Source organism: Pezoporus occidentalis, unplaced genomic scaffold (genome assembly GCF_034315485.1).
Source record: "Pezoporus occidentalis ecotype Australia unplaced genomic scaffold, CSIRO_AGI_Poc_V1 ctg12, whole genome shotgun sequence".
Taxonomy (NCBI): Eukaryota; Metazoa; Chordata; class Aves; order Psittaciformes; family Psittacidae; genus Pezoporus; species Pezoporus occidentalis.
Window position 1 is genome coordinate 5,290,252 of NW_026912994.1, and position 19,234 is coordinate 5,309,485.

At 43.6% G+C, this 19,234-nt stretch overlaps 1 long non-coding RNA gene across 2 annotated transcripts; it reads right to left on the bottom strand.

Annotated features, from left to right (window-relative positions):
• Positions 1 to 11,484: 11,484 nt before the first annotated feature.
• LOC134157703 (uncharacterized) lies at positions 11,485 to 19,147 on the bottom strand. 2 transcript variants are annotated; one of them, XR_009962432.1, is made up of 2 exons: positions 19,111 to 19,147; positions 11,485 to 11,909 (listed from the first exon to the last, which is right to left on the bottom strand). It is a non-coding gene; the product is annotated as an uncharacterized LOC134157703 (long non-coding RNA). The 2 variants fall into 2 exon arrangements; XR_009962430.1 differs by lacking the exon at positions 19,111 to 19,147 and adding an exon at positions 16,582 to 19,096.
• Positions 19,148 to 19,234: the final 87 nt, after the last annotated feature.

Genomic DNA, 19,234 nt, shown 5'->3' on the forward strand with positions numbered 1-19,234 from the left:
CTCCACACAGCCTGAATGTGCTGGGGATGCATGGGGCTGTGCCAGGTCTGGCACCAAGCTGCTGCTTGTTTGCTTCCATCAGGTGACGCTTGTTACCGTTTCTCAGAAGCACAGCTTCCTCTTATAGCGTCGCTTTAATCTTTTCATCTCCATCACCTATGGTCTCGGTAATGCTTTTGCTGCCCAGGCTGTTAGTAAGGTGGTAACTAGCACAGAGTCAGTGCCAGATCCCAGCAGGACTCTGCTACCCCAGAGGGTTCCTGTTTCCAGTTACATCCTAAGCCTTTAGCCAGATATTAATTTGTTCTAAGTAATGCCGGGCTGGCTTTACTTTCTTATTCAGAGAAGGACTGGCCCAGCCTGAGTGAGGAAAGCTGTGGTATGGTGGGTTGCTGCATTAATACTATTGCTGTATCAAGGAAACTGTAATCTATTAAAATGAGAATCAATTTTATAAGATCTGTTGTCCATGAACATGTTGATTGGCATTAATCTCTTTTTAACTCGGTATCAAGTATTGCTTTCTCTGGGATTACTTTCAGACTGACAGGCCTATAATAATCTGGTCTGTCTAACTATACATTTTTATATACAAACAAAATATTGGCCTTCTTCCAGCCTTGTGGAATTTCTCTTGGAATTCAAGACTTGTTGAAAATCAGCACCCATGGTTCAGAGATCCCTTATGTTGGGACTTCTGTAAGCTTGAGAAGACAATCTATGGATCTGCAAATACAAGTGTTAATTTAAGAAGCGAATGTCTAGCACTGCACCTTAGCTGTGACTTGGGAGAAATCATGATGATAACTTGGTTTTAGCATCCTCCTAAATGAAGTAGCATACCCTTAGGTGTTTAATGTGTTATTACATTGTAACCAGACTCTGAATCTCACAACTGAAGTGCTGAATTAACCTTTGAACCATGTAAAGTGTCAGCAGTATGCAGTGACAGAGGGGGTGCCTTTGTGGATGAGGACACACCACTTGGTCTGTGAAGCCAAACTGTTAGAGGACAAGGGAAATCCTCCCTTCAAAATCTAAAAGCATTCTCAGTGTTAAATCTTCCCTAACTACATCTAGTCCTTATAGATAATTGACCTTTCCTAACCTCTAACTTGTCTTTATGATTGGCTTTACCATTCCTCCCCTCTCCATAATACTTTACCTGTTTCTATTTCTCCTCTAAGCCAGGACAGGGATTTGAACATGTGTTGCCTTCTCCAATTTTGGGGCATTTACTTTAAATATTCACAAATAATCGCTGGTGATCATTCACTTTCTGTTCAAACACCTTCCTGCCGATGCAGTTACTGCTATTTTTAGCTTTAAAATGCTAAATACATAGTGCTTAGCTGGGTCTTTTTCTGCTTCTTTCCAACAGATATAATGATTGCGATTACAAGGCAATTTAGGGGTTGTTTGGTTTCATGTTACTTTAAATTGGAAAACATTTCCTTTTTCTCTCTCATGTTGATGTCCACTGTGGAGCTTCCTGGGCTGGAGTTCAGTGAAAGAGATGGTAAGCCAAAGGAGTGGTGCTGTTAATGCCAGGCAGCATGTGAGCAGCAGGTCCTGAAGAATTCTGGACTTCATTCCGGTGAAGTTTCTTCTTCCTCCCTACAACCCATTCCTGGAGTGGGATGTCTTTACACTGCAGTACTGGAGATCCCCTGCAAACATGCAGGGATCAGGGAGCTGGGTCTAACCAAGGTGCTCTCAGAGGGTCACAGGGCAGCAGGTTCCTGGTTTGGGGGTTTTGGCAGGATTTGTCTGGGTGGTAAGCTGCCCTAGGGGCCTGCCTTTGGCAGCTGATAACCGCTGCATTGCAAAATCCTGCTTTCAGTAGGCAGATATAGAGGGAAATTAGCTGTTAATAGGAGCTGGTTTGGAGATAAGCACAGAGAAAGAAACCACAGAGCTCTGCAAGCCCAGCTGGAGGTTTGGGTTTGGCAAACACAGGCTCAGCTGGTGGAAAAGTTTGTTTATTTGGCTTCAGGACTGCCTTTCACATGAAGCTGCAGTGGTTAGGAGATGGCCCTGCTCAGGAGCTGAGTTGGCTGAATTACATTTTATGTGTGGGTTCTAAAGTAGGAACTGAGCCCCTTGAAGGATGATGTTCTGTTACCCAGAGACAACAGGGGGGTTGCAGTGACTGAAGAGCTCTCTAGGCAGCATTGAGTGCCTTTCAGGTTTGGCTGGGCAACCGTATTCAGCAATGCTTCTCCTCTCACCTTTTGTCTTTCTGCCCTTTCCTTTTCTGTGTCCTGCCAACAGTACTTTGTCCTTTTGTGTCATGTTTAAAAACTTTAGAGACTCCTGCTTAGCTTTGATATGAACCATGTCCCTAGGAGACACTTCTTTTTGCCTCATCTTCCTTACAGAGCGAGGGGCAAGCCCTGTCCGGGTCAGTTATCCAGGATTTCTTCAACTGTTGTATCAACACTTGTCTTCCAAACCACTGATGTTCTTGTAACACAGCGACCAGCTTTCGCTCCTCTGGAACCTCTCCTGCTGCAGGTCAGAGATGTGGCATGCTGCAGCAGGCAAGAAGTGTGCTTCTGCAACTGGCCATGAGAGTGTGTCATATTCTGTTCATGTCTCAGCACCTGCCCTTGAACAAGAGACATTTCTGGATCTAGGGGATGGAATAGCAGACTGTTGCATGGCTGTAAGGGAACTCTGAATACAGTTATTAGATTGCCATAATCTGGGGAAAGAAAGGGAAAAAAAGCAGAAACCATGAAATTGCGTCCTCTTGCTGACTGATCTTACTATTGCTGCTAGTCCTTTGGGTCAACATACACGAGATGTTCCTCCACCTCCAAGTGTTTGAAGAGGCTAATATTTGGAAGGACAAGCTGCTCTGCCAAGTGTAAAAGTGCATTTTGACTTGCATATCCCAGAAGACAGGCTCTGAAGTTATTTCTGTGTAGCATCCTTGGGCACTAGATGTGAGAGGGAGTTGGTTGCATCCCAAGGTATGTGTTTAAAGGAGATTGAAGGAATTGTTCCCTGGAGAACCCTCTTTGTCTGCCTCAACTGCACAGGGAGTTGCAGAGAGATAATTAGATTTCAGATGCAGTCTACCCTAAATAAGGAACAGAAGCTGTAGTGGATTGCTGTGCTTTTGCTTTTGAAGATTTTAGCCTCTTTTTGCCTGTAAAAACTGGAAACTGAATTTTACAGAGCCTTCTTGGATTTGGTCCAGAAACACCAGCTTTGCTGTTCTCTAGGAAAGGGAACCCCTGTCCTATAGAAGTTTCTTTTTCTTTTCCTCAAAATTTAAAATAAATAGATAAATGCAGGTCAGTGTGCCTCTGGCACCTGAGTTTATGTGCTTGATGCTCCGGGCACTAATCCCAGAGGAGCCAGATGCTGGGCGCTGTTGCTGTATAGGTGTTATGCCTAGCAGGGTGGCTGCAGGCTGGCTGAGAAGAGTTAACTGGTGGTATCTAGGCTCCGCGTGCACAGAGCAACCGCTAATCTGCAGATGAATGTGTTCCAACAGGAAGAATAAATCCTGTCCATACCTGTGCTTGTTTGCTCTTGCTGGAGCCAAATTGCAGCGCTGCCTGTCAGCCTGGCCTGGGGCCGGCTCGTGGGCTCCGGCACCACCAGCCACACTTCTCACCTGGCTCCAAGTCAACATCAGAGGATGTTGGGTCGGAGGATCTTGTGCAAGTGGAGAGCAGTGGGGGAGTCGGTACGTGTGTGCAAAGGCAGCAGTACACAGCAACATCCCATATGGGGGTTTGCAGTGTGATCGCTCTCTGCCCTCATGCTTACCTGCCCCATCCCATCTGCAGCGCTGTTTGCTCATCACGGCTCTCCAGCTCTCCTTACGCACACACTGTTTGTTTGTCTCCCAGGTGACTGCAATCATACTTATGAATTGTCTCAAATCCCAGCATTTTGGCACAAATGCTGATGGATGTGACTATCACACATCCATGCTGCTCCCATGGTGGGTGAGCCCCTGGAATGGCTTCGGTGACCATGTGTGTGGGACTGTGAAGCAAAACCTGTTTGAGCAAGTGCCTTTTGATCCAGCAAGCCTCAGCAGAGAAACCCAAAACTAGACTAAACAAAGCTAAACAGAAAAAGAGAAGGATTTAAGGCGTGCTTTTCACAAGGTGAATGGTTGTTTCTGGGTTTCTTCTCCTTGGGCTTTCTTTGCTAGCCTTTAGCTTTTCTCTGAAAATCAGGCTGCTTGCCATAAATTTGGGGAATTGAAATAAATCTGGAACTGTTTTGTGCAGCACTCGCTGTTATGGGATAAGCATTTGCAAATGGCAGCTCTTTTGTTGCAATTGGTGTGCTGGGGAACGCAGGGGAGGAGAAGCCACCTCTGCCACTTGCTAGCACTCACAGGGAAGTGATGCTTGCAAGGCAAGCTCATTTGTGAAAGAAATGTAAACCAACAACAACATACCCAAAAGTCATCTAAAACAGAAGTCATCTAAACCCCAAGAAAAGCCATCTAATACACACTCACTGCTGGCCTTGCCTTGCAGGCTGATGTATTGTTTTTGCTACAGCCACGAAGCAAATCCTTCAGCTCAAGTTTTTCCTACTGGACAGTGTCTGTGAGAGAAACCGTTTCCATTTGTGGGCCTAGAGAGTTAAAATGAGTAAAATAACTTCTCTGCTTATGGCTATCCTGTCAGAAGAGAGGCAGATGTTGGCCATTGCACTTCCACTCTCATCCAAACTTCCTCAGCATTTGGAGTGGACAGATTTGAGCTTTTCAGTCAAACGTGGCTCCAGATGCAAAGCTTTGTTCCAGCTGCTCTGAGAGGCTTTTTGGATCTCCTGCTTGGCTGGGGACCATCTCTGACAGGAACTTTGGGAGCAGAGCCTGAACTTGTACCTTCTGCTTAGAAAAAACCAAAACGCCCCAGGGCAGAGAGTGTGCAGCCAAGGTACTCATCTCTCCTGCAGCCCTCTGCTGCGCTGACTTCTGCCAGCCGAGTAGGAGATGCCTCTTCCCCTCCTCTTGCATAATCCCAGGTACAGTCAAGCCCTCGTTTTTCTTCGGGTTTGCATTTTTTCCCCTCCAGTTGTTTGATAATGTATCTCTCTGTGACACGCTCTTTGCCTCATCCTTGCTATTTCTGCCATTTTTCAGATCACCTGAAGGAGCTAAGCTGCAGGTTAGTCCATGCCATCCTGGTCATGGCACCGGTGTTGTGGAAGTGACCATAAATCCTGAGATTCAGCAGGAACTCATCCAGTGGATGCCGTGCACTCATGGGCCTGCTCAATGCAAATAATTTGTGATGTGTCTTTAGGTTGGGCTGCTAAGTTGAGGTTAGGGGCAGGTGAATCAGAAATAACTGCAGAAGGACGAGGATGTGCTAGTTAGCCACCTCCATTCTCCACTTTGGGTGTCTACAGCACAAAGCAGGAAAAGGAGAGGAATGGGTTCAGTTGCTAGTAGTTCATTTAATGCAACACTGGTGGGGCTGCAGCAGAGGCTGTCCTTGGTTCCTGGGTGCCTCTGTGCTCATCAAGGAGGAGATGGAGACGAGCAGTACCGATCTGGGCTGTGCTGCCTGTGGAGCTGCACATGTAGCATGTTTTCCCTGTGTGCACCCAGGACTGTGTCTCCTCTGCTCACTGCCTGGGTGGGACACTGGCAATGTCCACAGTCTTTTTGTCATGTCTGAGTTATTTCTGGTTGCAAGTTGGTGCCATTATGAGATGCACGGGAACTGGCTGGCATCCTTAAATAGGAGGGGCTCAGACTTGTGTCCCACTGTGCTGCAAACACAATTGACTTTTTCCACCCCTTGAGGAGAGTTGTTCACAGGTTAAGGACTGTCCCCAAAGGTTGTGGTGGCTGCTCCTTAGGCACCTTTCCATGTGGAATGGAATGCACTGGAGCATCCCCCAGGGCCAGGGAGGTGCAAACCTGCCTGACTTTGCCTGGCAACTGCAGAAGTTATGGGGGGAGAAAGGGGAAATGGAGCGATGAACAGCCCAGTGTTGTGGCCGCCACAGCCTCACCACTTAAGGAAATAAGCTGAAGGCAAGTTCTCTCTTCATACCATGGTTCTCTAACCTTGCATTTCATACCAGCTCAGTGCCTGGTGCCGTGCATCTGGAGGAGAAAACCTGCTGTGGGATGCTACTTTAGGCTGTGCAATGAAGCATGTGACTAGCCTGTAAGTAATGAGATGTCAGGTAAGGCTCTTCTGGGCTGAAATCACCCATATTTTGTTCCTTGTGTGGATTGCCCTGCTGTGTGACTGCCTTGATGCAGATAGTAGCTACTCGTAATCCCTTCCTCCGGCAGTTTAACGGGTGCTCTCCAACCCCAGATATGGTAACTCCTGGGGTGTGCGACTGGTTCAAAAAACATGCCAGCTGCCATGGGAGCCTCCTTTCTGTGAGCATGGTCCAGGACAGCCCACAGCCCCAGCAGCTTCTCCTTCCTTCTGGAGCTGCTGGGGAACAGGGACCACCACTGTCCCTGGCTGGGAGAACACTGTGCTCAGCAGGGGCTGGAGGGCAGCTGCTTGACGGAGGTGCAACGTCTCCAAAAGGTGTCAGTGAGCTGGCTCCCACTTCACTCTCCCTCACTTCCTCTGCTTTTCTTACTGCCTCTTCTTATTACTTGCCAGACGATGTCAGATTTACTCCTCCAGCTCCTGGCTGCAGCTTCCTCTTCATCCTCACCCTCAGTAACCCTTATTTCATACCACAAAGGAGGTGCTGCAGCCAGCGTGGTCCTGTTTTCCTGGTGCCAGGTTTGCTGTACCTTGGCTACTTGCATTTTTTGTTACTTGCAAACACAGGGAATCTTATAAAGGACCTAGAATAAATCCTAGATACAATTTAGTGTGCTTAGTGATGTGACACTGGGCAGTATTTTATCCCACCTTTCCCAGGTTGGAAAAGGTCCCTGGGGAATAAACCTGGGTTGCTGGTAGCTTCTGCTGGGCTGTGATGTGGCCTGTGGGAGGAAGCAATTTAAAGAGTGATTTAAGGGTTTTAGGGTATTGGGTAGAGGCTGGGGGCAGCGAGGACCCGCAGCTATCAGCACAAGGGAGTGCCAGTCTGTGTGGAGGCTATAGGAAGTGATGCCTTGTAGGGGAGCTTGGTGAGACTGCTGGAGACCCATGGAGGTGGGGAGACAGCATGACACAGGGGGTTGCAGGGCACAGTGCAGTCAGCAACACACAGGAGACAGCAGCCGCTGTGGTGTTCTGAAGTTGGCGCCAGGGATGCTACTCCTCAAACAGGGCTTGTGAGCAGGTTTCAAGGCTTGGCTGCTGCACCAGTGGATCTGGGATAAAATGGGGACATTTTGTGTAGTTTGAGTATTCTGTGAACAATTCAACTTCGATTTGTGCCAGCATCACTGCTCTTACCCCAACGTGATGACAATTAAATTAAGTGCAACGTTTAATGACCAGCATCTCATTTCCTAATGGATGATTAAGGTTTCTTTTCCACACTCTGATGCAAATTTCTTTAAACTTAAAACCTACTAAGAGGAAAAGGGAACAATTCGTTTAAGACGAATCACAAAAACTTGCTAATTCATTTAGGTGTGTGCTCTGTGTTGTGGATGTTTTGCTATTGCAGGCTTTACTATACATGTGAAAAAACTTGCACCGTGCAAAGAGTTGGTTTCTTTTTCTTGACACCGAAACCACGATCCTCACTGGAGACTATGCAAACACAAAGGGACAGCCTGACCGTGCAAAGTGGTGCTTTTACTAGCAGCTCCTGATCGGGGGCAGGCATACCTCAGGGAAGGATCACAGCAGCTTCCTGCTCTCCCTCTCTCCCCCTCAGGTTCCCTGGCTGCAGTGTATGATTTCAGGTTAACGTTCCTTCATTTGTCAATTTAGCTGTATCTAAAACACAACTTACATCGAATGGTAAGATGATGTGCAAATTCAGCATCAGGAGATCAGAAACATCATATTCCTGTTGGTGGTTGCGTTGTTACATCTAACAACAGACTTGAGGATGGGCAGACAACCCTGTGTTGGGGTTTTTCTCTGTTGTGTTTTAAAGGGCTGTACGACCCTGAGCTGCTACCTTGTAGGAATTTTGACCTGATGTAACTGTGGGTGGCTAGTGTTCATCACTGGCTTCAGGATACAGCTCTTGCAAGGTCAAGTGCAATTATTGTACCTTTTCTGCCTTCTATTTTAGCTTCAAAGGACATGTTCTTATAGCTCCAAGTTGTTATGAAAATCATCTTTCTCTGGACTAAAATTTGAAGCTGCAATATTGACCATTTTATATGTCTATGATCAATGTTTCCGTGGTGAAGACACAGTGACATCCTCTTTCTGTTTTGACCCAGTCCATTTGCTATTTTAGCATTTCATATTTTCATGCTGCCTCACTCAGTGCTACACCCTACTCTTGTAGTTCTTTACTTGTGATTCAGATAACTTGTATTACCAACATAACTTACATCAATAACACATTCTAGATAAGAGAAAAATGATTATTTGAACTTGCTTTGTGTTTTTTTTTGGGTTGTTTTTAATCTGTTTATTTTGGGTTTTTTTCTCACCATCTCTCCAAAATGGTTTCAATTCTCTACTTTGGCACTAAATAAGACCTGGTTTTCTTCCTTCTTAAGGACACTGACTTACTGATTTTTACATGACAAATTCACCACCATTAAGACTACTCATCAGTATGCACAGCTATAGCACAAGATGTTTTCTTTTTTGACATCTCCAGCTTTGTAAATGTCTCTGTAAACTGTGAGGAAAAAGCAGCCATTTTGGCACATAAGTGGGCTGTACTACAAACAGACACATTTCCCAAGCAGGAACCAATCTGCAAAATATTGCCACCTCACATGCAATTAGGAATGAGATCGACTATCATGTCTTTACTTCAATATGCTAAGTGAGGTGATCAAAAATGGCCAAGCTGACAAAATGAAAGTATCCTTGATCAACATCTAAATACACATTTTTCAAAGGAAGCCATAGCTTTTTTTCATGCCTAACTATTCTGATAGCTGGTATTGATTTCACCCTGTCAGCTTGCATCTACTGGTGTTGATAAGGAGTCTTTGATAATATGTTGATTTTTCTCTTTCCTAAAAAAGCTAATTTTTCCCCTGGAGATGTATGGATTTTGGGTCACCTTGTTGGGTTTTCCCTTTTGTAGTCAATGAGTGACCTAGAACCTCCTGCCCCTATTTATTTATTTTTGACAAGCTTATCTGCTAGGTATTTTATCAGGGTCGATTTCCTCTGTGCCTTTGGCTTCTGAAAACTGAGAGTTAATTTTGTCCAGCAGTTAGGACCAACTGCACAACCACCTGAAGCTCCACAATGCTCATCAGCTCATTGGAGGGGCTGCAGGAAAGGCAAGCTGCTTCTGGTCTTGGACAAGGCTTTCCCCCGCTGCTTTGACCCAAAGAGAGATCCAGTCCTCTCCAGTTACATGCTTCGATTCCCTCACCAGCTCCTTTCCCACTTGTCCTATGAAGCACTGATGGGATGTTTCTTCCATCATTTACTGCAGCTCCTCTCAGGCTGGATAAAAAAGAGCCTCCCCTTGCTCCCAGGGACCAGTTTTTCTTCATCTGCTTGTCTGGCTTGGTGTGCAAGCATCCAACCAGCAAACAAGGGCAGTTTACTTTTAAAAGAAACATGGTTTTATTTATTACAAGCCATTTTAAATCATTTATTTGACTTTTAAATTATCCTTAGCATTGAAGTCTCATCTGCTTTGCAGATGGAAAGCAGCAACTGCTGAACAGCCTTTATTGCCTGGGATATCCCCAGCCCACAGTCAACCATTTTGATGTTCTTCTGATCACTTTCATTTTAATTTGTCCTTAAGGCTCAGCCAAGCTCCATGGATTTCCCAAGCAGGCAGTAATTGCTGTTCTGGAGGCCTTTTGAGCTGGCGCTGTATGGATCTGCTTGCTGACCAACCTCCCAGGCTTTCTGAATCTGCTGGGGCACAAAATGTGAGGGTGTGCTGTCCTCCTTCAGGGTCTTGCCTGCACGACACAGTTAGTTCTCCTTATTCCTCAATGAAGCCTTCTGGAGGCTTATATCAGTGTGAAAGGGGCTTCACAAATGCCGTGCCAGCTGTGATGCTCTACAGCCTGTAAACTCTAGACCAGGAGAGACGGTGCTCTTCCATCAAGCTACTTGGAAGTCATCTATAATTTGAAAGTAGCCTGGTGTTGTCACATGACTACCTCTCATGTTAAAAAAACAACTGCTGCTGATAATCAGGTCATCTATGGAGAGATCATACCACATGAAGCATCTTTTCCTCACCAAACTGGACCCATGGAGAGAAGCTGAGGAATGATGCTTCTCCTCATGTCAAATACTGTGAAGTTATCAGCATTACAAGGGCCACATTTTTCTTAATCCCTGCACATAGCACCACATTCCTTCCCAGAAAATGGTCTCTTGATGTTTGCTTTGTGTTCTAAACAAATTTCTGGCCAAATTTCTGGGATGTGTCTGACATGCATCCTTAAACTGATTACCCTTCAAGTTCAGTTCTTCATATGCACTAGCTGAAATGCATAAATAATTGAAAATTTAACGGTTGGAGTTATTCAGTACTAAATATATTTGTTAAGTTAACTTTGGGTAAGACTTTGCAATGAAGACCTTTGCTGTTCTGCTTATAGGTACAATGTTTGTCACTGTTACCGGATAAGTCAGACATACAGAAACAGCTTGATGCGCCTCCCTGATACAACGGATCAGTTTTTGTAGGATGACAACAAGGCCATGATTTTATGAAGCCTGTCTGGGGCAAAGCAGTGTTTTTGACTCAGGATACTGTCAGATACCCAAGACAGAAAGGACTTGGATCAGACCTATCCTCTGTTCTTTCAGCAATCTGCAAGTACAACCAGACAGTCCCCAGCCTACTTGGATGCACGGTGGCCTCTTAAAAAACAAGCCATCCTTCTTTTTGTTTCCTTTGCTGTCTTTTAAAACAGCAATATCTGAAACTTTCGCTTTTTGGCCACTTTCCCCTATTGCATGCCTGTTCTGCGACAGGAAGCAGCTAAGCTGGGTTTGCGGTGGGACTTCCCTGTAGTTTAGGGGGCTGCTGGCTGGGATGGGTTTGGTGGCTTTTGGTCTTCACACTGGCTGGAGCACTGCAGGTGGTGGCAGAAGGCTGAGTATCCTCCTTCAGGGACTCATGTTGCTTCTCTCTGGAACAGCTGTAGAGGGATGGAGTGCAACCATGAAGGGCCCATGGGGGACAGCAGAGGGTGGTGCAAAGTGCTGATGTCACACAAGTTGACCCAGACTTTTTTCACAGAGTTCATGGTGTTTCATGTACCTATGTTGGTAAGACGTTTTCTTTCTGAATCCTTTTGGGTTTAGTATCAATGCTATGAATGTACCATAGCAGAGAAGTTCTCCACTTCAGTCTCTTGTTGTGTACTTCCTTTGGTGTTGTGGGGTTTTTTTGTTGTTTGGTTTGGGTTTTTTATTTTATTAGTTTTAATTTTTATTTTTCAGTTTTAAATATCCTACCTTTAGTTTGATAGTTCACAGAAGGTCCCTTTATTCTACAGTATGAGACAGGAAAAAGAGAACCTCCTGATCAGTCTGTACCAGACATTACTTCATGTACTTTTATTCTCTCTCCACTGTTTTTCTCTGAAGATAATAATCCAGATGTTTTCAATCTTTTGTGAATTGCCATGTTCTTGATCCTACTTGTTGCTTTTCTTTGAATCCTCAGAAGTTCCCAGTCTCTTTGAGATGGCTGTGGATGGCTATACCACAGCAGTCTGCTTGAGGTTGTGCCACAGATCTGTGTCAAGATAGTCTGTCTTTTTGTTTTCTTCATCCTATTTTATCTGCACACTGAAAGGATGGAGTTGTTAAGCTTTCTGTTGCACAACAGCAAACAAGGCTGGGTGGCACCTGGGGGCAAAGACAATGATATAGGTTACTTCCTAAAGCATTCCCTATATATTTGTCCAATCTGTTCCTAAAGATCTCCAGTGACTCCACAGCCCTATAGGCCATTCCAGTGTTTTGTGACCTTTGCTATTAGAAAGACAGAAAAATACCTAACCTGAAGCTTCCTTGCTGCAATTTACAATTTATGTAGTTCCCATGGATAGGGGAAGCTTTTTCCACTTGTCTCTGCAATGGCCTGTTACATATTTGAAGACTCTTATCATGTTTCCCCTTTAGCATTCTCCTTTGGAACAACTGCAGTTCACCTATGTGTTTTGGTCATGTGTTCTAGATCTCTTATCATTCTTACTGTCCTTTCTGACTGGGCCATGTCTTTCCTGAGTTTCATGCCCCAAACCAGACATAATACTTCTAGCTGAAAACAACACTGTATAGACTGAATGGAAATGATCCCTTTGTGTCTTAAGAGGTATAAGCCAGTTCATACGTAACAGGATGGTGTGCAGGTAAATTCATGTATAGCTCATGAACAGCCGTAATCCCCTACTAAACCATCTTCTGATATACTGCTGTCCTGTAGCTCCACTGTAGATTCAGGGCAGGTCCTTTTCTCTGTCCTTACTGAGCTGAGCTCCATCTTCTCCACCTTACTCCTAAACTATCAGGAGGAGGCTGAACCTAAACCTGGACCCTGGCCGTTATTGCAGCCATCTCCAGACTGGTGCAATCTGAAAATTTAGCAGTCTTCATTCTCCAGTTGAACCATTGAATAGTCTGGTGCAAGTCCTAAGCAATTCCGTTCAGTGCACCCTTGTATTCTGAAAGAAAAGTCAGTCATAACTGCTTCCAAGAAGGTTTTAATAATTAGCTGGCATTGGCCTTAGAGAAATTTCTTCTAGTCCATTTCTCATTTTATGAGAAAGGCACCTGAGAAAATTACGTATCAGCAGCTCTACCTTCTTGCTTTTCCCTGACTAGAACCCCCCACCTGAAGCTGTTCCTTAGACATTTTTCACTTGTAGGGTATCTTAGCAGTTTGCCTGTTCTCCTAAATGCATAATTTAATGCAGATATAATGAACTTCTTTGGCAATTACATTGTCCATTCATCTAGCTTTTTAAAGGTCTCTGAAGTTTCCTTTCATCCCCTCTGGGGCCTGGTTAATTTCATAAATTCATACCTATGTTTTATATCTATCATATCCCAGTTCAGCATTTGTCTTTTCCCAATCTGTACTGTAACAACAAATGGGTTTAGGAGGGAAGGCTGAGGCCTTTGTTGTTAACCCGATGCCCTGATGAAAAGTGACCACTTAACTCTCTTCTCTGCCTTCTCTCTCCTGGACAAATTCTGACACTGTAAATTGTCAAATATATTCTGGAAGACAAAATAAGCTTAGGTTTTTTTTCTATATTCTTACCTTACTGATACAATCAATAATTCTAAGAGATTAGTGAATTAGTGAGATCTGATTTTCATTTACAAAACCTTGCCATAACACAATCTTTCAAAGGCTTTGAAAGACCATTCTGACTGATTTTCAGGTCAAGATGTATGGCTCCATAGCTTTGCTGGCAGTCCTGTTGTTCCAGCTTCTGAGAGTCATGGATATGCTCTATGTGATTTGGAGAATGGTTAATAGCCTCCTTGTTCCAGCATTTCCTTATTGTTCTGATGCTATTTTTGAGAGTACTACCAGAGGAGACCAGTAAAGGGAGGGGAACTATATGGTGTTTTTTATTACGAGACTGCAAAACCCTATACCTTTCCTTTTTTGCTGTGTTGAGCAATTTGTAAGTTCTAATTCTAACCTTTTATGGCTTTTTTACTTCTTCACTTTGAGAATCATTCCCATTTTCATATTCAAGGTCCATTTGTGCCCTTCTCATTTTCCCTTTCATCACTGCCAACTAAAATTTGAGATTTTCCTTTTTACTGGTTTTCATAGATTCAGATTTCTCTACTCTGTTGGCTTTCCTGCTGGCTCAAATAATACATGGAAACATGCCTTTTAGAATAACGGCTTTATCCTTGTCACCCTGGGAAGGTACAACCTCTTGGGTTTCATTGTTTTCAGGAGCTTCCATGTTAACTCCAACAGGCTTGGCTTATTTATTTATTTATTTATTTGTTTTGTTTTCCTGTTTCAACTTTGAACTTTTGGTTAATAAGTATCAATCTCCCATCATTATCACAATCTGGTCTCCTACATGCTCTTTGAATCTTGAGTTTTGCTTTAATTAAATCTTAGACTCGTGAAGAGGTGTGAATCTGAATTTAAAATAGAGTAGCTGCTCTGCATAAACTCTCAGTCCATGTCAGGTGGCGTGACGCAGCCTACACCACTTTAATATAAACTAAAGACTATTGACACAAAGCAGATATTAACTAGCTGGTTCCTCTGCACTGACTAACCTTCCCGTATGGGCAAGCCTTTAGCTAATGCTTCAGCTAATGCTATCTTTCAAATTAGATCCACCATAATACTTCAAACTAAAGAACTTGTCTGCAGTGGGACATTTGGAAAAGATTAAGATAAATTAAGTAAAGGTGTGACATTAAATTGCATTAGTTAAAGTCCACCAAATCTCTGTGTGGATGCTCTTTTACAGATAAAATATCCCCAGTTTCCTTTACAGTTAATTCTGAAAGTTTTAATCCTAAAGTGTTCATACTGGAGTTTAAGGCCCTCTTACTTTCCCATCTGCAGTTAATTTGACTTAAATGTCTTATGTAGACAGTTAATATAAGTTAAGAGTAGACAGTTTTCTGCTCTGTTTATAACTCGTGTTTTAAGGCAGAGAAATTGGTTCTCTAAATTGTACCTCATCATGACATTTGACAATTTATGTTAGGCAAAGTACTACATTATCATCATTTTTGTTGCTTTTTGTGCCTATTAGGCATCTCAGCATGGAATATTAAACATCCTCTTTTCTTTTAATCTTGAGATTTATAATGCTAATTTTACAGGAGTGCCATGTGTGGCCAAGTCAAACATATTAGAGATATCTGAATGTCTTGTGTCTACGCGAAACCATCTTGACTGATGTTGGCTTGCTATCTTTTTTTTCAGACAGGAGTATCTCTCACCAAACCATTACTTTTCATTTTCTCTGGTATTTCTGTGATGTCTTCAGCTCAAGTTTTAAAGCACTTTAAGCTTCTGTATTATTGTAAAATAAATGAATGAGTCAAGTCAGGTGTGTTTGTGGCATTAGAAACTGATGTGAAGACTTCTTCAGGGCTCAGGTGGAACAGATTTTTCCTCTAAACAGATTTGGGAACAGCAAGATTGCAGGAACAAGTTAAAGAGCCAGGTGCATGCCCCCTCTCCTTCTGACCAATATTTTCCATAATTATTTTTGTTTACAAGCATCACATGTACAGGTATTTTGAGACATACAGTACCATCACACTTCTCTGCATTAGTTAATGTCAGGACACGCATAGCATACAACTACGTGACTGACAGCATTACTATTGATTCCTGATCTGCTAGCAACACAGAACAACACAGACTCAATTGAGTCAGGCTTATGTGTGATCATGAATTGAAAGTCTGCTATAAAAAAATACAATTAAAATAAAAATTCAATCAGGGATGCTGAAATGAAGAGGAACAATTTACAGACAAAGTGAGTAGATGCTCAGACAATGGACTAATTTAATTTTCTGCATTGAATATTTGTGCTAGCTAAAGCCTTGGTGAAATACTTGAATTAAAAAAAAAATAGATTTTTTTTTCTAGCTTTCAATAGCAATCATTCCCTAATTGCATCCACTGTTGAAATGTCAGGCATTCATCAAGGCATTTCTGAAGCACCATTCATTTTATCACTGGCACATACTAGTATTAACCAGGGCTACAGTGATCTTAGTGGTCCAAGGATGGAGGGAAGGAGAGAATTTGGAGAAGGCATTCAGTTTTCCTTCTGATTCAGTATCTGATAGCTCCATTTAATTTAATGAGATATTTGCATTTCTGAAGTTAGACATGTACTTGGCTGTGTTGCCGAACAGGGAACAAGACCTAAATCTGTGATGAGGACTAAGTAGTGTTTAACTCCACTTCTGTGGCAACAAGCCATTTATATTTACTTTTTGCTCTCCATCCTGGGTTTAGTGCTAATGATGATTACTGTTCCTTTATGCAGCTACAATTTTTCTCAAAGGGCTTCCAGGCCATATTTCAGGTCATGCCCAGCCTGTAGGCTGGTGAGATGTGCTGACACTCAAGCTTAAACTAACTTTCCTACTACAAGAATAATTCAAGTGGGTGAGGGAGAAAACATCTGTTAACTCTGAAAGTCAAGCTACTCCCATCCTCCACTGACGTTACTAACTTCACTTGTTTGGTGATTCCACCAGCACAGAAAAGGCTGGTTTAGTGGGGCTGGGGAAGATGAACTGTGTATTTCCAAACCCTAATGCCCCATCCTTCCTCCTGGATTCATCTTGGGCCACACAATACTTTTTGAAAAGCTAGAAGAGGATTTAAAAGGAGTTAAAAGGATAAAGCAAGACCTGGAAAATTGATTTAAAATTCTGATACACAGTCTTTTAGCTATTGGGGTTAAACTGATGATTAGAAGCTCAGGCTAGATGAACTCGGACAAATATGAAGGCATAATTTTAAGAGATGGGTTAAGTGGCCATCTCAATAACCTACCTAACCAGTGGCTTTCTTGCTCAAATTCCCAGACTGGATCTTTCCAGATCAGCTGCTGCTTCATTAGAAGTTACTGGCTTGATGAATAAATTGAATGAATGAAACCCATCAGTTTGTCACGCAGGAGGTCAAATGAAGATGGTTCTGCTTATTCTACAGTTACTTCTGAAGCCACTTCCTGTTTAAGACATTTTAAAACACACATATATTCTCCAACACTTCCCAAAAGCCACACTTTTAGATAGCTTACTTGTGCTTCCTGGTTTTCTTGGGTTTTTGATTTATACAGAAAAAGGAATTAACAAAAGGGGGGGGGGGGGAGAGGGACAAATGCCTTTCACTTTCCATTATTTAGCCCTCCTAGGAGAAAAAAAAAAAAAAAGGTAAACTGAACCACACTCTGCTCCACGCTGCACACACACTGCCTTTTAGAGGGTTTCTCTGGGTAACTTCCAGAATTCAGAAGCGATAGGGAAGACTATATTAAAGACTCTTAAATTTTTCCCTAGGGAAAAGCAGCGTTTGCCTGCTATTTCCAGAGTGGCATGAGGAAAACGAATAAAAAGGTCAAAATGTAAGTGCTCTTTTAAGCTCTTCAAGCTCTTGGCTTTATATATTCCTTTTCTATTTTGTTATGTCAAACCATTAATAAACACCATAGTACTTAAGGTGTGTCAAAACACCAATACAAACGTCAGTGCCACAGCTGGGTGGCTTGGTGAGCAACTGTCATCATTTGAAAATCTGTGTGGCAAAGGTCCAAGGTCTGACGTGTTCCTTCACTATCCTCTGCCTCGCTTGGGGGGACTTCCAGATGAACAAAGTACTGTAGGCTTCTCGCTCAACACCACAATTTGTAGGCACTCGGTTCCTCTTGAAACAACAACAGAAAACTCCACCCTAACCCAAACTGACATTTGAAAATCAGAGCATGTCTTGATGAAGGTCACAGAAGAATGGTAAGAGAGTAATAAGAGGACGCAAACATGCTGAGTCTTACTTTTCTGCATTAAGTACAAGACACGCTTTCTTCTCCATATTACTGTTAATTGCCAAACAAATTTTTCTGAAAAGCAGGTTCCAACTGATGCGTCCTTGGAGAAAGACTTGTGCTCACCCTGCAGAAAGCTTTAATTCCACAGTGTATCTTAAAATAAGGCCTTAGCGCTGAGCTTCCTGACTCAGACTTAATGAAATGCAAAGGATTTTTTTTGACAGGTAAAAATGAATAGTCACCAAATTAAGTGTCTTTGAAGAAAAAAAGAAAATCAAAGCTGCACAAACGTACATTTTCGCTCGGTTTCTAAAACTCTATTTTTGGAAATTGAATAGTTTTCCATTTTATTCGGCATGCAGGTTGATAGCGTTTCTTGTATTTATGTAAAATTGTAGATGACTGCATGAAATGTAGCTACATTTTATTAACTCCTTCCTCTGCTTATGCAGAATGAATACTTGACGCAATCATCTTGAAATACATGTACTGCATAAAGCCAGGGCAGACCTTCAAACTGGGCCCTGATGTCATTACTATTTTCTTTTTAATGCAGCTTATTACACTGTAACTCGACGGCACAACCTATGGCTTGCATAAGGATACACAATCTTATTAATGCACCTCATTAAAGGATATGGAAACCCTACATAAAGCTGAATCACCAGGCAGATGCATCTTACTTCTAACAGGACCTGAACGAAGGGCATAAGCTTTGTCATGGAGACAGGGAGATCCTGTAGGACAACCTGGGAATAACTTAAGCTTGTAGCAAAAAAGCTTTGGGCTGCTGCTGATTGAATGACTCACAAAGCTAAGCCTGATGAAGCTGGTAAATTTTACCCAATAGAGCTTATGCAGATTTTGGCTTTAATCCGGCAGAGTTGAAGCACATGCTTAATTATAAGCAAGTGACATAAAGCAATTTAGTTAAGAATGTGTTTAAGTGCGTTGTTGGCCTAAAGACTTTATTTACAGAAACGTGGAAGAGTTGGTAACCCTTAGAAGCAATGAAGTTGAGAGATGCAAGAGACCAATGCACAGTCAAGAGCTGTAAAGGCGCACACAGCTTAGGTGGACAGCTACTCCACAGAATGCACGGGATTCAAGATTGGCCTCTGGCAATTCTCTAGAGTTTACTGTGTAGGGTCATGGAGAACATCACGGTCATGGAGATTACAGCGCAGAAAACTCATCTCAGGACTTCCCGATGGCTCTGGAAGTCCCAGGAGCTCCACAGCCAACCCCTCCATAAGCACACCCGTGACCCAATGCCTCCCCCATCAGGCCCGCGCCCCTCTGCCTCAGAATGCCCCGGCTTCACCCGAAAGCAGCGGGGCGCGAGAGGACAGGGGTTACTTCAGCCTCCTCCCTGGCACCGCCGGACCGTTCTGTTTCCCCGTCCTCACAGAAATGAAGCCGCTGGGAAGATACGGGGAGTTGGAGGGCGCACCCCCAGCCTCTCTGGCAGCTCCATCCCCTCCCCGAGGCCTGGCCACCTACCCCGCGCGGCCCGCGGGCCTTTCCCGCCCCACCTTCCTTTAGGGCGCGCACGGGGTAGCGCTCGCCCGGCGGGGCTTCTCACAGCCGCGCTCAGCCTCCTGACCCACGCATAACCCGGGCCGCCGGCACCGCCCGCCTCGGTCTCGGTCTCGGTCT